This window comes from Pelobates fuscus, chromosome 6 (assembly GCF_036172605.1).
Source record: "Pelobates fuscus isolate aPelFus1 chromosome 6, aPelFus1.pri, whole genome shotgun sequence".
NCBI classification, from domain to species: Eukaryota; Metazoa; Chordata; class Amphibia; order Anura; family Pelobatidae; genus Pelobates; species Pelobates fuscus.
In genome coordinates this window covers 259558697-259575269 of record NC_086322.1, presented here as the reverse complement: position 1 = coordinate 259575269, position 16573 = coordinate 259558697, and the positions used below count along the sequence as shown (strand labels likewise).

The window sequence follows — 16573 nt, the reverse complement described above, 5'->3', positions numbered from 1 at the left end:
CGCGAGTACGCGAGCACGTCGAGAGGCGGATCTAAGAGGAGCGTGTGAGTCAGGGTGAATGGGTGGCGAGGGTGACTGAGGCCCCACGAGGAAGACGGAGTGGAGAGAGTGGAGCGGACGAGAAAGTGGATGAGAGGACTGTTGAGAGGATTGTTGCCGATAGCACAGCATAAGAAAAGAAAAAAAAAGAGACCCCACGAGATCTGGCGGAGAAGAATTGATAACCTGAGGGGTTAAAAGAAGATCTAACAGTACGCCAAAAAAAAAAGAGAAGGAATCCAAGCAAAAAAGGGGATGCTAAAGATAAGTGCACGCTAAAATTATATTGGAAAGCTATTAAGAAGCCTGTTTAAGAAGCCTGTTTAGGGTTGGGGGATGAGGGGCTGCTACTTATGAGGGAGGATGCTTGCTAAATACCATGCTTATTATTAAGAAATATTGTTGCCACAACTAGGGTATAGTAGCAATAAGATTCCTGGACATAAATATTTGAGCATATCTGTGCATATTGGTATTGGCTGCTATTAATTGCAGTACTAAACTGAGAACCCCCCCCCTCCCCCCTCCAAACCAAGATAAGAGCTCCAATATGGCGTCCAATAAACAATTAAAATCTAGAGACAAAAAAGATGACTCTCAGCCAACAAGATTGTCAGGCTTTTTCTCCCCCAACAAAGAAAAATTGGGTCATAAAGAACATGAATTGGTATACCAGGACCAGAATACGCAAACAACAAATGCTTGTAATGTAGAACAGAAGCATTATGTTTCCCAAGATTTCCTGGTGAATAAACTAGATGAGCAAATGGCACAGATTGCTAATCAGATTATTAACAGCTCCAATACAATTAAAATGGAGATGGAGAGAACAAATACAAAGCTGAGCTCTGCATTAGAAAAAATTGACACATTTGAAGGTCAAATAAGCAAATTGCAAATAGAGAATACCCAAACAGAAGGCATAATACAGCAAATGAATTTAAAGATCAGAGATCTTGAAGATCGGTCGAGGAGGTGTAATGCTCGTTTTAGAAATATACCGGAATCTGTAACCCAATATCAATTAAAAGACTAACTACTTTTATTTTTTCAAGAAGCTGGTCTGCAGAAGGAAGCCCATCAGCCCATAATAGAACGAACACACAGGCTAAGGAAACCAGATGGGGTTCCAGCTCACTTTTCAAGAAATGTTATAGTTTGGTTTTTTTCCTACTCATATAAACAAGAATTGCTAAATCTGCTAAGGAATAAAGACAACCTATCTGAGAAATTTAAAGACATCACCATATTCCAAGATCTCTCAACGCAAACAAGAGCATGGAGAAAAACCTTTCATCAAGCGCTGGAACCACTGAAGCAAAACAATGTGAAATATAAATGGGTACAATCATATAAAATAATTGTGTGGTGGGAAGAAAAATGGAGACCATTTACTTCAGCCAATGATCTAGAAGCCTGGTCAAAATCATTAATATTTTAAAAGCTCAAGTACCCATGGAAGAATCACGGGAAGAAAAGAGCATCGTGGGTTTTCCTTCCTTTTTTTTTTTTTCCTCCCTCTTTCTTGGTTTTATATACATTGGTGTGCAACTAGCTGAAAGGTCTTGAAAGGTGTTCTACTCTATCTGCAAAGAAGAGAAAAAAAGGATAGTAAATGGAAAAAGGAAGATCAATAGAGAAAGAAAAAGGATAGTAAATGGAAAAAGGAAGATCAATAGAGAAAGAATAAAAAATCAAATTTAATATCACAATTTAAGTTATTTTTAACTCCAATCAGACTGTGAAGTCAATTCTCCACCAAGATTAATGAGGAAAATGGAGTCTATTTATTTTATGATTCAGATGCTTGGACTGATTTGGCTATAACCCTAAAAGCTGAAGATTATAAGCGAGAGATATCGAAGAAAAACTAAGACGGCTAACCATCTTCCTTGTGCTTTCCTTTTTTTTTGTTTTCCATTCCAGTCTAGTGTTCTTTTTTTTTTTTTTTTTTTCTTCCTAATCTTTTTAATTAGAATTGAGTGTTGAACCACAGTAGGTTAGAAGATTGCGTATGGTAGAGAGATATTCATTTAAGGTGTGGGTAAAGGATTATAGGGCACAGGACGGTCCTCTATGGATGAAAATTTTGAAGAGTGTGAAATAAGTATCTAGTATTGAAATACAGATAAAGGTTCATGTAGAAAAATTATCACTTTAATTATATAAGTATATTAAGAATACATATAAATAGGCATAACGAAGTGTTTAGCACAATAATAAATCACCATAGAATGGGTTTGGAGTAAATGGAGAAAAAGTATGAATTCAAGTCACAAGTTTGTAAGAGGTGGTAAAACTTGACATAGGATAAATCACCATAATAAGTACTGAAGGGCAAATCAAGAATAAGAGCTTATCACGTAAATATAGAAAAGGGTTTTTGTAGAGAAATATCCTTCAAAAATATATAAGAGATAAAAGTTTGTATAAAAGTAAATAAGGAATAAAATGCACCAAGGGTTAATTAATGTTTGGGCATTGTTAGGTAAACTGGGACGATAAATCTGTCTGTTTTAGTAATTTCATAAAGGGAAAGGAAAGAGATTGAAGAAAAGAAAGGAAGGTTCGGGTGGTGAAATAAATATCTTAAGGGACCTAGTCAGTAATAGTTCGTATAATATAAAACAAGAAAATCCCCTAAAGAATGGCGGTTGTTTTTTTTTTTTTTTCTTTTTCACCCTTCTCCTTCCCCCTAGCCGTAGCTCCACGACTCCAAACCATAGATCTGCCTGATGCTTGTATTAAGCATAAATCTCGGAGTAGTAGTATACTCACGAGACGGGGGCTATCCACTAGAGACTAGGGTTAGTCCTAGGTGAGATAGGTTAAGATGTGGGACTATAAGATGTCCCTGTTCAATGTAATGTTGTCTGTCATTTATATGTGTTATCTGCGGGGTTCCATGGGCAGGAGGAAGGGAAAAAGAGAGAGAGAGGAATGAAATATGGTTAAGTTTTTGTCTATAAATGCTCAGGGCCTAAATACAATGTATAAAAGATCCTTGTTACGTAATCAAATGATAAAAGAAAAAAATGATATCTGTTTAGTTCAGGAGACACACTGGAGACAAAATGAGAAACTATCATGGGGAGGTAATACGTTCCCAATTTTCCTACATGCATCTATGAAGGATAAAAAAAAAGAGGTGTAGCAGTGATAATTTCAGATGGGGTTAAGTGGGAGAAACTCTATCAGGAATTAGACAATGAAGGAAGATTTATGATTGTAGTAGGTAAGATAAATGAAGTAAAATATACTATAGTAAATATATGCCTTCCCAATGTAGCTCCTGTCTCCCAATTAAAGAAAATACTAAACAAAGCGGATACAGTTAAAACAGGGATATATATAGTTGCAGGAGATTTCAATTGTATACTAGATCCACAAAAAGACAAAAAATTGTTGAAAGGGAGTGTAATGAATAAGACAATACACTGTGTGCAGAATTATTAGGCAAATGAGTATTTTGACCACATCATCCTCTTTATGCATGTTGTCTTACTCCAAGCTGTATAGGCTTGAAAGCCTACTACCAATTAAGCATATTAGGTGATGTGCATCTCTGTAATGAGAATGGGTGTGGTCTAATGACATCAACACCCTATATCAGGTGTGCATAACTATTAGGCAACTTCCTTTCCTTTGGCAAAATGGGTCAAAAGAAGGACTTGACAGGCTCAGAAAAGTCAAAAATAGTGAGATATCTTGCAGAGGGATGCAGCACTCTTAAAATTGCAAAGCTTCTAAAGCGTGATCATCGAACAATCAAGCGTTTCATTCAAAATAGTCAACAGGGTCGCAAGAAGCGTGTGGAGAAACCAAGGCGCAAAATAACTGCCCATGAACTGAGAAAAGTCAAGCGTGCAGCTGCCAAGATGCCACTTGCCACCAGTTTGGCCATATTTCAGAGCTGCAACATCACTGGAGTGCCCGAAAGCACAAGGTGTGCAATACTCAGAGACATGGCCAAGGTAAGAAAGGCTGAAAGACGACCACCACTGAACAAGACACAAGCTGAAACGCCAAGACTGGGCCAAGAAATATCTCAAGACTGATTTTTCTAAGGTTTTATGGACTGATGAAATGAGAGTGAGTCTTGATGGGCCAGATGGATGGATTGGTAAAGGGCAGAGAGCTCCAGTCCGACTCAGACGCCAGCAAGGTGGAGTTGGAGTACTGGTTTGGGCTGGTATCATCAAAGATGAGCTTGTGGGGCCTTTTCGGGTTGAGGATGGAGTCAAGCTCAACTCCCAGTTTCTGGAAGACACCTTCAAGCAGTGGTACAGGAAGAAGTCTGCATCCTTCAAGAAAAACATGATTTTCATGCAGGACAATGCTCCATCACACGCATCCAAGTACTCCACAGCGTGGCTGGCAAGAAAGGGTATAAAAGAAGAAAATCTAATGACATGGCCTCCTTGTTCACCTGATCTGAACCCCATTGAGAACCTGTGGTCCATCATCAAATGTGAGATTTACAAGGAGGGAAAACAGTACACCTCTCTGAACAGTGTCTGGGAGGCTGTGGTTGCTGCTGCACGCAATGTTGATGGTGAACAGATCAAAACACTGACAGAATCCATGGATGGCAGGCTTTTGAGTGTCCTTGCAAAGAAAGGTGGCTATATTGGTCACTGATTTGTTTTTGTTATGTTTTTGAATGTCAGAAATGTATATTTGTGAATGTTGAGATGTTATATTGGTTTCACTGGTAAAAATAAATAATTGAAATGGGTATATATTTGTTTTTTGTTAAGTTGCCTAATAATTATGCACAGTAATAGTCACCTGCACACACAGATATCCCCCTAAAATAGCTATAACTAAAAACAAACTAAAAACTACTTCCAAAAATATTCAGCTTTGATATTAATGAATTTTTTGGGTTCATTGAGAACATGGTTGTTGTTCAAAAAATAATATTAATCCTCAAAAATACAACTTGCCTAATAATTCTGCACTCCCTGTAGTTAAAAATGCTAGCTTACTGACTAATACTAAAAACAATTATGATCTGTTTGATGTCTGGCGTCTTCAAAATCCGGAATTAAGAGATTTTACTCACCTATCTAGAGTTTATTTTACATACTCAAGAATCAACATGATTTGGGGTAACATGAATCTAGTAGATAATTTGACAAAAATAAAAATCGTAGAAAACGTATGGTCGGATCATAGTATGTATATATTTGAAACAAAAGACAACCTGATAGCTAGAAATAATTCAACTTGGAAACTAAATAATTATCTGTTATACAATAAAAACTGTAAGACTAAACTGGAGAACTTGATAGTACCGTGTTTCCCCGAAAATAAGCCCTAGCCGAATTTTCGGGGTGGGCTGCAATATAAGCCCTACCCCGAAAATAAGACCTAGGGATTTTACCTTTGCGGCCCGGCGGGACTTCCTTCTTCTATGAGGAGGGGGAGGAGCGTTGCGGGTCGCGGCATCGCGCAGCGTGATGACGACGTGCGCAGCGTGATGACGACGTGCGCAGCGCCGTCAGTCTGCCTTCACGGATCTTCAGCGGAAGGATCCATTCCGGGCGGTGAGGCACCCAGTGGTCGGACTCTTTGAACTGTGAGTAGATATTTTATGTCTGGGACTTAATTAATTAAAGGGGGGGGGGGTGAATTAATTAAAGGGGGCGGTGAATTAATTAAAGGGGGGGTGAATTAATTAAAGGGGGGTGGATTAATTAAAGGGGTGGTGGATTAATTAAAGGGGTGGTGGATTAATTAGAGGGGGGTGGATTAATTAGAGGGGGTGGATTAATTAGAGGGGGTGGATTAATTAAAGAGGGGGTGGATTAATTAGAGGGGGTGGATTAATTAGAGGGGGTGGATTTATTAAAGGGGTGTATTAATTAGAGGGGGTGGATTTATTAAAGGAGGGGTGGATTAATTAGAGGGGGTGGATTTATTAAAGGGGGGTGGATTTATTAAAGGGGGGTGGATTAATTAAAGGGGGGTGGATTAATTAAAGGGGGGGTTCAATGTACATACCTTTACCGTAAATAAATAAGCCCTACCCTGAAAATAAGCCCTAGTGGGTTTTTTGTGACTAAAATTAATATAAGACCCGGTCTTATTTTCGGAGAAACACGGTATGCTTTTTCAAGGAGAATGATCCTTTAGATACTTCAAATTTAAATACATGGTGCGCTTTTAAAGCAGTTGTAAGAGGCTATCTTATAAAGTTAAACCATGAAGCTAAAAGTAAAGAAAAAAGATTAGGAGATTTATATATTGAACTTTATAAGCTTACAACTGATAATAAAGAAGATCCTACAATAGAGAAAGGTAGACGAATAGCAGAAGTCCAAAAAAATATTCTACAATGTTTAAATATTAAAACAATAAATAATATAAAAAAACTAAAATTGAGATTCTATTGTAGAGGGAATAAAACAGATAAAATGTTAACCAATAAGCTGAGGAAACAATATGCTAAGGCTCGTATAACAAAGATAGTATATAACCAAACAGTTCATTTAAATCCAAAAGAGATTGGAGACTGCTTTAGAGATTATTACGGGTCACTATATAATCTTCCCGTTGAAACCTCTACAACTAAGATTAAACAATATTTAATTAGTACAAATCTAACAAAATTAGATCAAACACAGAAAGATAGTTTAAACAAATTGATTACAGAGGCCGAAGTGAACAGGGCTATATCTAAAACCCAGAAATTGAAGACACCAGGTCCAGATGGATTTTCTAATTTGTTCTTCCATACTTATAAATCTATTCTGAGTAAACAATTGGCATTAGCATTTAATGACGCGGTTCAAATAGGAAGTTTTCCAGAAGAGATGACAAGAGCAAATATGCTTCCTATCCTGAAACAAGGAAACGATCCATCAGTAGTGGCTAGCTACCGCCCCATCTCTTTAATTAACTCTGATGTTAAAATATTCTCATCCATTTTGGCAGATCGCCTTAAGAGTGTTATAAATACGCTCATTCATAAAGATCAAATAGGCTTTATACCAGATAGATGGGTAGGTTCTAACTCAAGAAGAATTATAGATAACGCCAACAAGAAACACATCCCCCTCATGACCGTAGCAGTCGATGCAGAAAAAGCTTTCGACAGGCTAAACTGGAAGTTTTTAGAACTAACTTTGGAAGCATATGGAATAGACGGTTGGATGATAAAAGGTATTATGGCCCTATATAAAAATCCTTCCACTAGAATAGTGGGCCCCAATGTTTGCTCTGATTGGGTATCAGTTAATAACGGGGTGAGACAAGGCTGTCCGCTTTCACCACTTCTATATATTCTCTCAATAGAACCCCTAGCGGAAAATATAAGAAATAGCGTAGATATAAAAGGATATAAAATAGGGGACAAAGAATTAAAAATCAGCCTTTATGCGGATGATATTCTTTTGTCAATCACTGAACCAACTAGATCTTTGAAGTATCTGATGGAGGAAGTTAGAGGGTATAGCCAATTAGCAAACTATAAACTAAACAACGAAAAAACAGTTGTGATGAGTATTGAACTAGATAAAAAGTCAAGAGAGGAAATAAGTAATCAATATGCATTTATATGGGCAGTTCAGACATTTGACTGTCTAGGAATATCTATTACTAAGAATCTAGAGAAAATGATGGAAAAAAATTTTTTAAGCCTGTTAAAAAGTACAAACTTATTACTTAGAGACTGGAGAAATTTGCAGATTACCTGGTGGGGCCGTATTAACGTCATCAATTCCTATGTCATTCCTAAATGGAATTATTTATTCCAAATGATTCCACTCAGGATTCCGGATATTTGGTTGACGTTACTACAAAACAATTTAGAGAATTTTATCAACAGGGGTAAGAGAAATAGAATCAATAGGAGAATTCTATCATTAAAAACTAAGGATGGAGGACTAAATTTCCCTAACATAAGAGTTATATACTGGGCTAATGTGATCACGCATATGTATAGGTCCCAGACGGTGACAGCTAGTGAAGAAAGTTGGTTTAGTATCGAAATGGAGGATCTGAGATTAAGAAATCCAGAGGGCTTACTATGGAATACAAAATCTTTGGACAAGATGGAGATTGATATTAAAAACAATATTATTTGGACTCAATTGTTGCCGGTTTGGGAGGAAATTAAAAAGAAAATAGGCCTTAAGAATGCAATTATGGATACGGCTAACTTGAGAACAATAGAAGCTAATGTGATAGATCTCTCCTTTGATAGCTGGAGAACCCATGGAATAAATAAAGTTTCGCAGATACTAGGTTCAGATAAAATATTGCCTTTCGATATTATTTTACAAAAATATCATCTCCCTCAACGAGAGATATTTACCTATTTGAGGCTTAGACATTTTCTGCAGAAACACCTTACTAAAGAGTCTGGAAAATCGCTTATATTGATAAAATACATATTTTCAAATCAGACTGTACCGAAAGTTCTAGCTAAAGCAATAGAGGTAATTAGAAACATTAATGATGTAGCTAGTTTCCCCAGAAGATCAAATGGGAAAAAGATCTGAAGTGCTCTTTGGATCAGGAAGAGTGGTGTAAAGTTATAAATAATACTCGCCGTCAGGTTCAATGTTTAAATTTATATAGGTCATATATAGATGGCATTTAGTCCCTAGTAAGTTATCGCAGATGTACCCTGGAGTTTCCTCTAGGTGCTGGAGGTGTGATAAAGAGGTGGGATCATTTATCCATATTTGGTGGAGTTGTTCAAACATTCTGACCTCTATCAGGAGAATGCTAAGATTTATAAAGGATATAACTGGAATAGAGTTAGAAATGAAACCAGAGGTAGTTTTGCTACATATGCAATGGCCAAATATGTTATACAGAAATAGATGTTTTATTATCCAATGTTTTATCGCATTTAAAATTGTGCTTGCACGGAATTGGAAATCCAATCAAGTAGTTTACTGGGAAGTTATTAAAGATCAAATCCTCCTTCAGACGAGGATGGAAAGAGACCTGAGTATACCATATTTAAATGCCCCAAAAAGAAGGGACCTTTGGCAAAGCTGGGTCGATAAAATAGAAGCCAGGTTATAAATCATACTGCTATATACTAAATTTGTTACCGCTTGCAGAGTTAGAGCCCTCAGTTAAGCCAGATTCCTCTCCCTAGCCCGACCCCGCAGATAATGGTGTAATGTGTTTGTCTAATGTAATAAATGTTTGTACTATGTAAGGATGGAACCAGATTGGTACGGTTCTATCGCTATTTGTATTTCTGTAAGAAACTGAATAAAAGTATTTATACTAAAAAAAAAAATATATATCTTCACAAGCCGATTATCAGATGAGTGTTAGAGGTAAATCTGAGTGGCGATTAAAGACCTCCATCATAGGTTATGTTTGCATAGCAAGAAAAGGAATAATGTTTAACACATCTGTAGGAGAACTAACTTGTCTAGGGCAAAAAGCTTATGATGATACTACAAAGAATACAACCTGGTGGTCGGCTTCAAATGTCTCAGAACTTTCTAACCCGTTTGCAAGATATGCCAATTTAAAGGACGTATGGTTTGATCTATCTATCACATCTAGTTGGAAAGCCCCAGCAAATTTGTACTGGATCTGTGGTAAGAAGGCCTATTCGGAGTTGCCACAGGACTGGGAAGGGGCATGTGTGTTGGGTATGCTCAAACCATCCTTCTTCTTGTTATCTATTGAAACAGGTGAGACTTTGGGAGTTAAAGTGTATGATGTGAATCATAGGAAGAAAAGAGGACCCATAGAGATAGGCGCCTGGTTAAGTGATGCCTCAAGTAATTGTGAAATATCAGAGGCATCAAAGGGGGGAATGTGGTGGAATCTCGGTAAAAATAAATTTAGTAGGCCGAGATTACCACGTGGCATGTGTACGTGCATATGCTGACGTATCGGTCGGTTGGTTGCACGTGGCAAGATACGATCAGTAGTGTACGGAGCATGTGCAAGAATACCGGATGTAGTATTCCCCTCCTCCATTGTGCTGGACAAGCCATGCGGTCAAGCAGGAAGTTAGTTCTTGTTCGTTTTGATTGGTTATGAGAATGTGCGGGTGGAGCTTAATATGGGAGGAGTTATGTGCCTATATAAGGAGCCTGCACTATTGTCCGGGGCTCAGAATTTGTTGTATTTTGGTGACATTAGTCCCTCTGAGTCCCGATCGGTGAACCGAATAAAGAATCTCTTCCTTCCTGAAGAAACCTGTGTCCATCTCTCTGTGCTTGGCTTCCGTCAGTTTCTCCGGTATCAAGAGTACTACGGGAAATAAATAAAGTTGCAAAAATAAGCTTTCAGTAACTGCTTATGTAACCTATATAGCCAGTAAAAGAAAAAAAATATATATCTAATTAGAATTAACCTGAATTATACTGTAAATTGGATTTTCTCCAAAACTAATCAAACTGGTTCTGAAAGCCTACAAGACCTGAAATTGGGCCTATTCGCTCAATAATAGCTCAGGAATGAAACATAGTGAAGTTTAAAAAATTTCAAAGACAAAAATACCTTAAAATTAATACATCTTTTGAATTAGAACGCTTTCTGTGTAATCTGGACAATTTTGGTGCAGATTTGTTTTAGCTGATGAGTTGCTTGTTGTAAATTAGCACATGCAGCGCCAATCACAAAATCTACATGTATTAAAATTCTGAATTGCAATTTCAAGATTGTATTTCAGTATTTTATTGGCGCTAGCAGGCACGTTGTAAGTCTATAATCCCATATGTTATATTTTCTGGAGAAGAAAAAATATTTTGTTTATGGTTACTGTTTTGTCATGAACATACATATGTTATATAGGTATATAATGTTTGAGTAAGCCTTTTTCTGCATCCTATCAGAAATGTTGGAACCCCTGACGAAGCTCAAGGTCTGGGCCCCCGGGTCCCACTCCAAAGTCCGCATACAGGGCCAACCCTGAGTCCGCCCACAGGGATGCAGTGTGTTTTTGTGTATAGTGAATTCATGTGTATTTGTGTATAGTGAATGTATAGTGCGTTTGTGTAGGCATGTAGTGTGTATAGAATGAATGCAGAGTGTGTGTTTCTGTAGTTGAGGTAGTGTGTATAGCAAATGAAGTGTGTGTGTTCGTGTGGTGGTTGTAGTGTGCGTATAGTAAATGCAGTGCGTGTTTCTGAAGTTGAGTTAGTGTGTATAGAATGAATGCAGAGTGTGTGCTTCTGTAGTTGAGGTAGTGTGTATAGTAAATGCAATGTGTGTGTTCGTGTAGTGCATGTAGTTTGTGTGTATAGTGAATGCAGTGTGTGTCTGTGTAGGCAAGATAGTGTGCATAGTGAATGCAGTGTGTTTGTGCAGTAGATGTAGTGTGTGTATAGTGATACAGTGTGTGTATTTATGTAGTGGAGATAGTGTGTATAGTAAATGCAGAGTGTGTAGTGGATGAAGTGTGTGCATAGTGAATGCAGTGTGTGTTTGTGTAGTGGAGATAGTGTTATAGTAAATGTGGTGTGTGTTTGCGTAGTGGATGGTGTGTGTATAGTGAATGCAGTGTGTTTTTGTGCAGTGGAAGTAGTGTGTGTATAGGGACTGCATAGTGTGTGTTTGTGTATATAATTAATGCATAGTGTGTGTTTGTGTATCAATGTAGTGTGTGTATAGTGAATGTAGTGTGTGTTTGTATAGACATGTGTGTATAGTGTCTGCAGAGTATGTATTTGCCTTGGGATGTAGTGTCTGTATAGTGAATGCAGTGTGTGTGTGCAGTGGCGGCTCTAGACTTGGCGAGGCCTTAGGCGAAACTCATACATGAGGCCCCCACTAACACCATTATTGGAAAAAAATTGCAGTTGACTTGTGTGTGTATAAGAAGCTGTAGATATATTGAAGGGGAAGCTTGCAGTACTGGATATAGAGAACTAGACTTTGTATACATCGTTGCATTGTCTATCTGTGTGTGCCTGAGAGTGTGTGTCTGGCAGTGAGTATCTTTGTATATGTATGTATGTTTCTCTGAGCATGTGTATGTTTGTGTACTGCCTGTGGCCTTTGGCCTTAAGTTCATGGCGACGCTATGTTTTATGACAGTGTGTAGAATGATTGCCTTTAGGGGGTGACAGGGTGAATAAAGGAGTAACTGTAGCAGGGTGGGTGTAAAATAGCAGGAGGGTTCCAGAGTGCGGAGAGTGGTTCCTGTTTGTTTAGAGGGAGAGATAGTGTGTATGGAGGTAGGTGACAGTGTGTGCGGAGAGAGGTGACAGAGTGTGTGGGGAAAATGACATAGTGTAGGGAGGTGGCATAGTGTGAGGGGGTGGCATAGTGTGAGGGGGTGACATTAGTGTGAGAGGTTTACATTAGTGTAAGGGGTGTGACAAAGTAAGAGGGGGGTGACATTAGTGTGAGGGGGTGACATTAGTGTGAGAGGGTTACATTCGTGTAAGGGGTGTGACAGAGTAAGAGGGAAGAGACAGAGGGGGGTGACAGAGTGAGAGGGGGTGACAGCGTGAGAGGGAGGGTGACAGCATGAGAGGGAGGGTGACAGAGAAAGGGGGGATGACAGAGTAAGAGGGGGCGACAGAGTAAGAGGGGTCGACAGGGTGAGAGGGGGGAGACCTAATGTGTGAGGGGGGAGACCTAGTGTGAGGGGGGGGGAGACCTAGTGTGAGAGGGAGGGTGACATAGTGTATGGGGGGTGACAGGGTGAGAGGGGGCTGACAGGGTGAGAGGAGGTGACAGGGTGAGAGGAGGTGACAGAGTGAGAGAGGGTGACAGAGTGAGAGAGGGTGACAGAGTGAGAGAGGGTGACAGTGTGTGGGGAGTGACGGGGTGACATAGTGTGGGGGGGTCACAGGGAGGGTGACAGAGTAAAAGGTGGGGTGACAGAGTGAGGGGGTGACAGGTGAGGTGGCAGGGTGAGAGGGGGTGAAAGGTGAGGTGGCAGGGTGAGAGGGGGTGGCAGGTGGGGTGAGTGACAGGGTCAGATGTGGGGTGAGAGGGGAGGCAGGGTGAGGGGGGTGGCAGGTGGGGTGGCAGGGTGAGAGGGGATGACAGGGTGAGAGGGGGTGACAGTATTAGGGGGTGACAGGTGGGGTGGCAGGGTGACAGGTGGGGTGGCAGGGTGAGTGATAGAGTCAGATGTGGGGTGAGAGGGGAGGAAGGGTGACGGGGTGACAGGTGGGGTGGCAGGGTGAGAGGGGGTGACAGTATTAGGGGGTGACAGTGTGAGGTGGGGTGACAGTGTGTGGTGAGTGACAGGGTGGGTGACAGTGTGGGGGTCACAGGGTGGGTGACAGAGTAAGAGGTGGGGTGACAGGGTGAGGGGGTGACAGGGTGAGAGGTGGGGTGAGAGGGGGTGACAGGGTGAGAGGTGGGGTGGCAGGGTGAGATGTGGGGTGAGAGGGGGGTGACAGGTGGGGTGGCAGGGTGACAGGGACTGACAGGTGGGATTGCAGTGTGAGGTGGGGTGACAGTGTGTGGGGAGTGACAGGGTGGGTGACAGTGTGGGGGTCACAGGGTGGGTGACAGGGACTGACAGGTGGGGTGGCAGCATGAGAGGGGGGTGACAGGTGGGGTGGCAGGGTGGCAGGGTGAGATGGGGTGGCAGGGTGACAGGTGGGGTGGCAGTGTGAGAGAGGGGTGACAGGGTGAAGTGGCAGGTTGAGGGGGTGGCAGGGTGAAGTGGCAGGGTGAGGGGGTGACAGATGGGGTGGCATGGTGAGATAGGGTGAGAGGGGGTGACAGGTGGGTGGCAGGGTGAGATGGGGTGACAGGTTGGGTGGCAGCGTGAGAGGGGGGTGACAGGTGGGGTGGCAGGGTGAGGGGGTGACAGGATGAGATAGGGTGAGGAGGGGTGACTGGGTGAAGTGGCAGGGAGAGGGGGGGTGACAGGGTGAAGGGGGGTGACAGGGTGAAGGGGGTGACAGGGTGAGATAGGGTGAGGAGGGGGTGACAGGGTGAAAGGGGGTGACAGGGTGAGATAGGGTGAGGAGGGAGTGGCAGGGTGAGGGGGGTGACTGGGTGAGATAGGGTGAGGAGGGGGTGACAGGGTGAAGTGGCAGGGTGAGGGGGTGACAGGGTGAGATAGGGTGAGGAGGGGGTGACAGGGTGAAGGGGGGTGACAGGGTGAGATAGGGTGAGGAGGGGGTGACATGGTGAAGTGGCAGGGTGGTGGGGGTGACAGGGTGAAGTGGCAGGGGGTGACAGGTGGGGTGGCAGGGTGAGGGGGGTCAAAATGTACCTTTTTCCCTGGTGGTTCGGTGGGGTCAATCTGTCCCTGGTGGTCCAGTGTCCTGGATGGCTCCCTGGTGGTCCAGTGGGCTTTCCGGTCTGCAGCTCCGCTGGATGCAGAGCTGCAGACCACATGGGGAATGTCTCGCGATCTCCATTCAGAGCGTTGCCGTGGTAACCCGTGGCAACACTCTGATTGGCTGGAGATCGTGAGACCTCAGTCTGCAGCTCACACCCGGCGGAGCTGCAGACTGAGGCTGGCTCTCTCCCCGGGCGGACTAAAAGGAGGGGCCTCGCACCCGGCGGCACAAAGGGCAAGCCACCAGTCACCAGTGGGGTACCTCAGGGATCTGTACTTGGACCCATTCTCTTTAATATTTTTATTAGTGATATTGCAGAAGGTCTTGATGGTAAGGTGTGTCTTTTTGCGGATGATACTAAGATATGTAACAGGGTTGATGTTCCAGGAGGGATAAGCCAAATGGAAAATGATTTAGGTAAACTAGAAAAATGGTCAGAGTTGTGGCAACTGACATTTAATGTGGATAAGTGCAAGATAATGCATCTTGGACGTAAAAACCCAAGGGCAGAGTACAGAATATTTGATAGAGTCCTAACCTCAACATCTGAGGAAAGGGATTTAGGGGTGATTATTTCTGATGACTTAAAGGTAGGCAGACAATGTAATAGAGCAGCAGGAAATGCTAGCAGAATGCTTGGTTGTATAGGGAGAGGTATTAGCAGTAGAAAGAGGGAAGTGCTCATGCCATTGTACAGAACACTGGTGAGACCTCACTTGGAGTACTGTACACAGTACTGGAGACCCTATCTTCAGAAGGATATTGATACCTTAGAGAGAGTTCAAAGAAGGGCTACTAAACTGGTTCATGGATTGCAGGATAAAACTTACCAGGAAAGGTTAAAGGATCTTAAGATGTATAGCATGGAGGAAAGACGAGACAGGGGGGATATGATAGAAACATTTAAATACATAAAGGGAATCAACACAGTAAAGGAGGAGACTATATTTAAAAGAAGAAAAACTACCACAACAAGAGGACATAGTCTTAAATTAGAGGGACAAAGGTTTAAAAATAATATCAGGAAGTATTACTTTACTGAGAGGGTAGTGGATGCATGGAATAGCCTTCCAGCTGAAGTGGTAGAGGTTAACACAGTAAAGGAGTTTAAGCATGCGTGGGATAGGCATAAGGCTATCCTAACTATAAGATAAGGCCAGGGACTAATGCAAGTATTTAGAAAACTGGGCAGACTAGATGGGCCGAATGGTTCTTATCTGCCGTCACATTCTATGTTTCTATGTTTCTAAGCCGCCGGGCCCCCTCCTGTGTCGGGTCCTCGGTCCTAGACCGAGAACCCAACAGGTCAGTCTGCCCTCAGGCGATTTTGGCGACCGCGAGGCCCCTGACTGCGCGAGGTCTTAGGCGGCCGCCTAAATCGCCTAATTAGAGAGCCGCTTCTGGGTGTGTGTAAGCTTGTAGTGTGTATATAATGAATGCAGAGAGTGTGTTTGTTTTGTTGAGGTAGTGTGTATAGTGAATGCAGTGTGTGTTTGTGTAGTGGATGAAATGTGTGTATAGTGACCGCATAGTGTGTTTGTGTATATAATGAATGCATAGTGTGTATTTGTGTAGGGATGTAATGTGTATATTGAATGCAGTGTGTTTGTGTAGTGGATGTAGTATGTGTGTGTTTTCTGTAGCAGATGTAGTGTGTGTATAGTGAATGCAGTGTGTGTGTAGTGCAGGTAGTGTGTATATTGAATGCACTGTATGTGTGTTTGTGTTGTGTGGGTAGTGTGTATAGTGACTGTATAGTGTGTGTTTGTGTAGTGGAGGTAGTGTGTATAGTGAATGCAGTGTGTGTGTAAGCATGTAGTGTATACGTAAAATAGGGAAAGATGTGCGTAGCATGTCTGTTTAACAACATTTTATTTTATTCCCCCCTCCCTGCTTCTTACCTATGGCCAGGGAGGGGGGGAGATTGCATCCAGAGGTGCTGTTCATTGTAGTGGGGATCCGCAGCACACTCCATCTTCCCTTCGCATCAGCTCCCCAGTCTCAAACTCTCGCAAGACTCGACTGCGTGCTGCGCGGAACGTTGCGATGGTAACCAGTGCCAACGCTCTGAAGGCCACGGTGCTTGTGAACGTTAGAGACCGGGGAGCTGCTGGGAAGGGAAGATGGAGTGTGCTGCGGGCCCCACTGCAGTAAACAGAAGCCTGGTGCCCGCAGGTACACATATATTGCAAATATCGGGCCTGTGGGTCCCGGAACTCCGAGAGCAGTCCAGGACCGCCAGGCCCATGACAACTGTCATAGTTGTCATGCCCTGATGGCGGCCC

The 16573-nt window shown here is 42.1% G+C and overlaps 1 protein-coding gene across 1 annotated transcript in view; it reads left to right on the top strand.

Annotated features, from left to right (window-relative positions):
* LOC134566150 (balbiani ring protein 3-like) overlaps positions 1-16573 on the top strand; it is a 438349-nt gene that overhangs the window by 321409 nt on the left and 100367 nt on the right. The window lies entirely within an intron of this gene.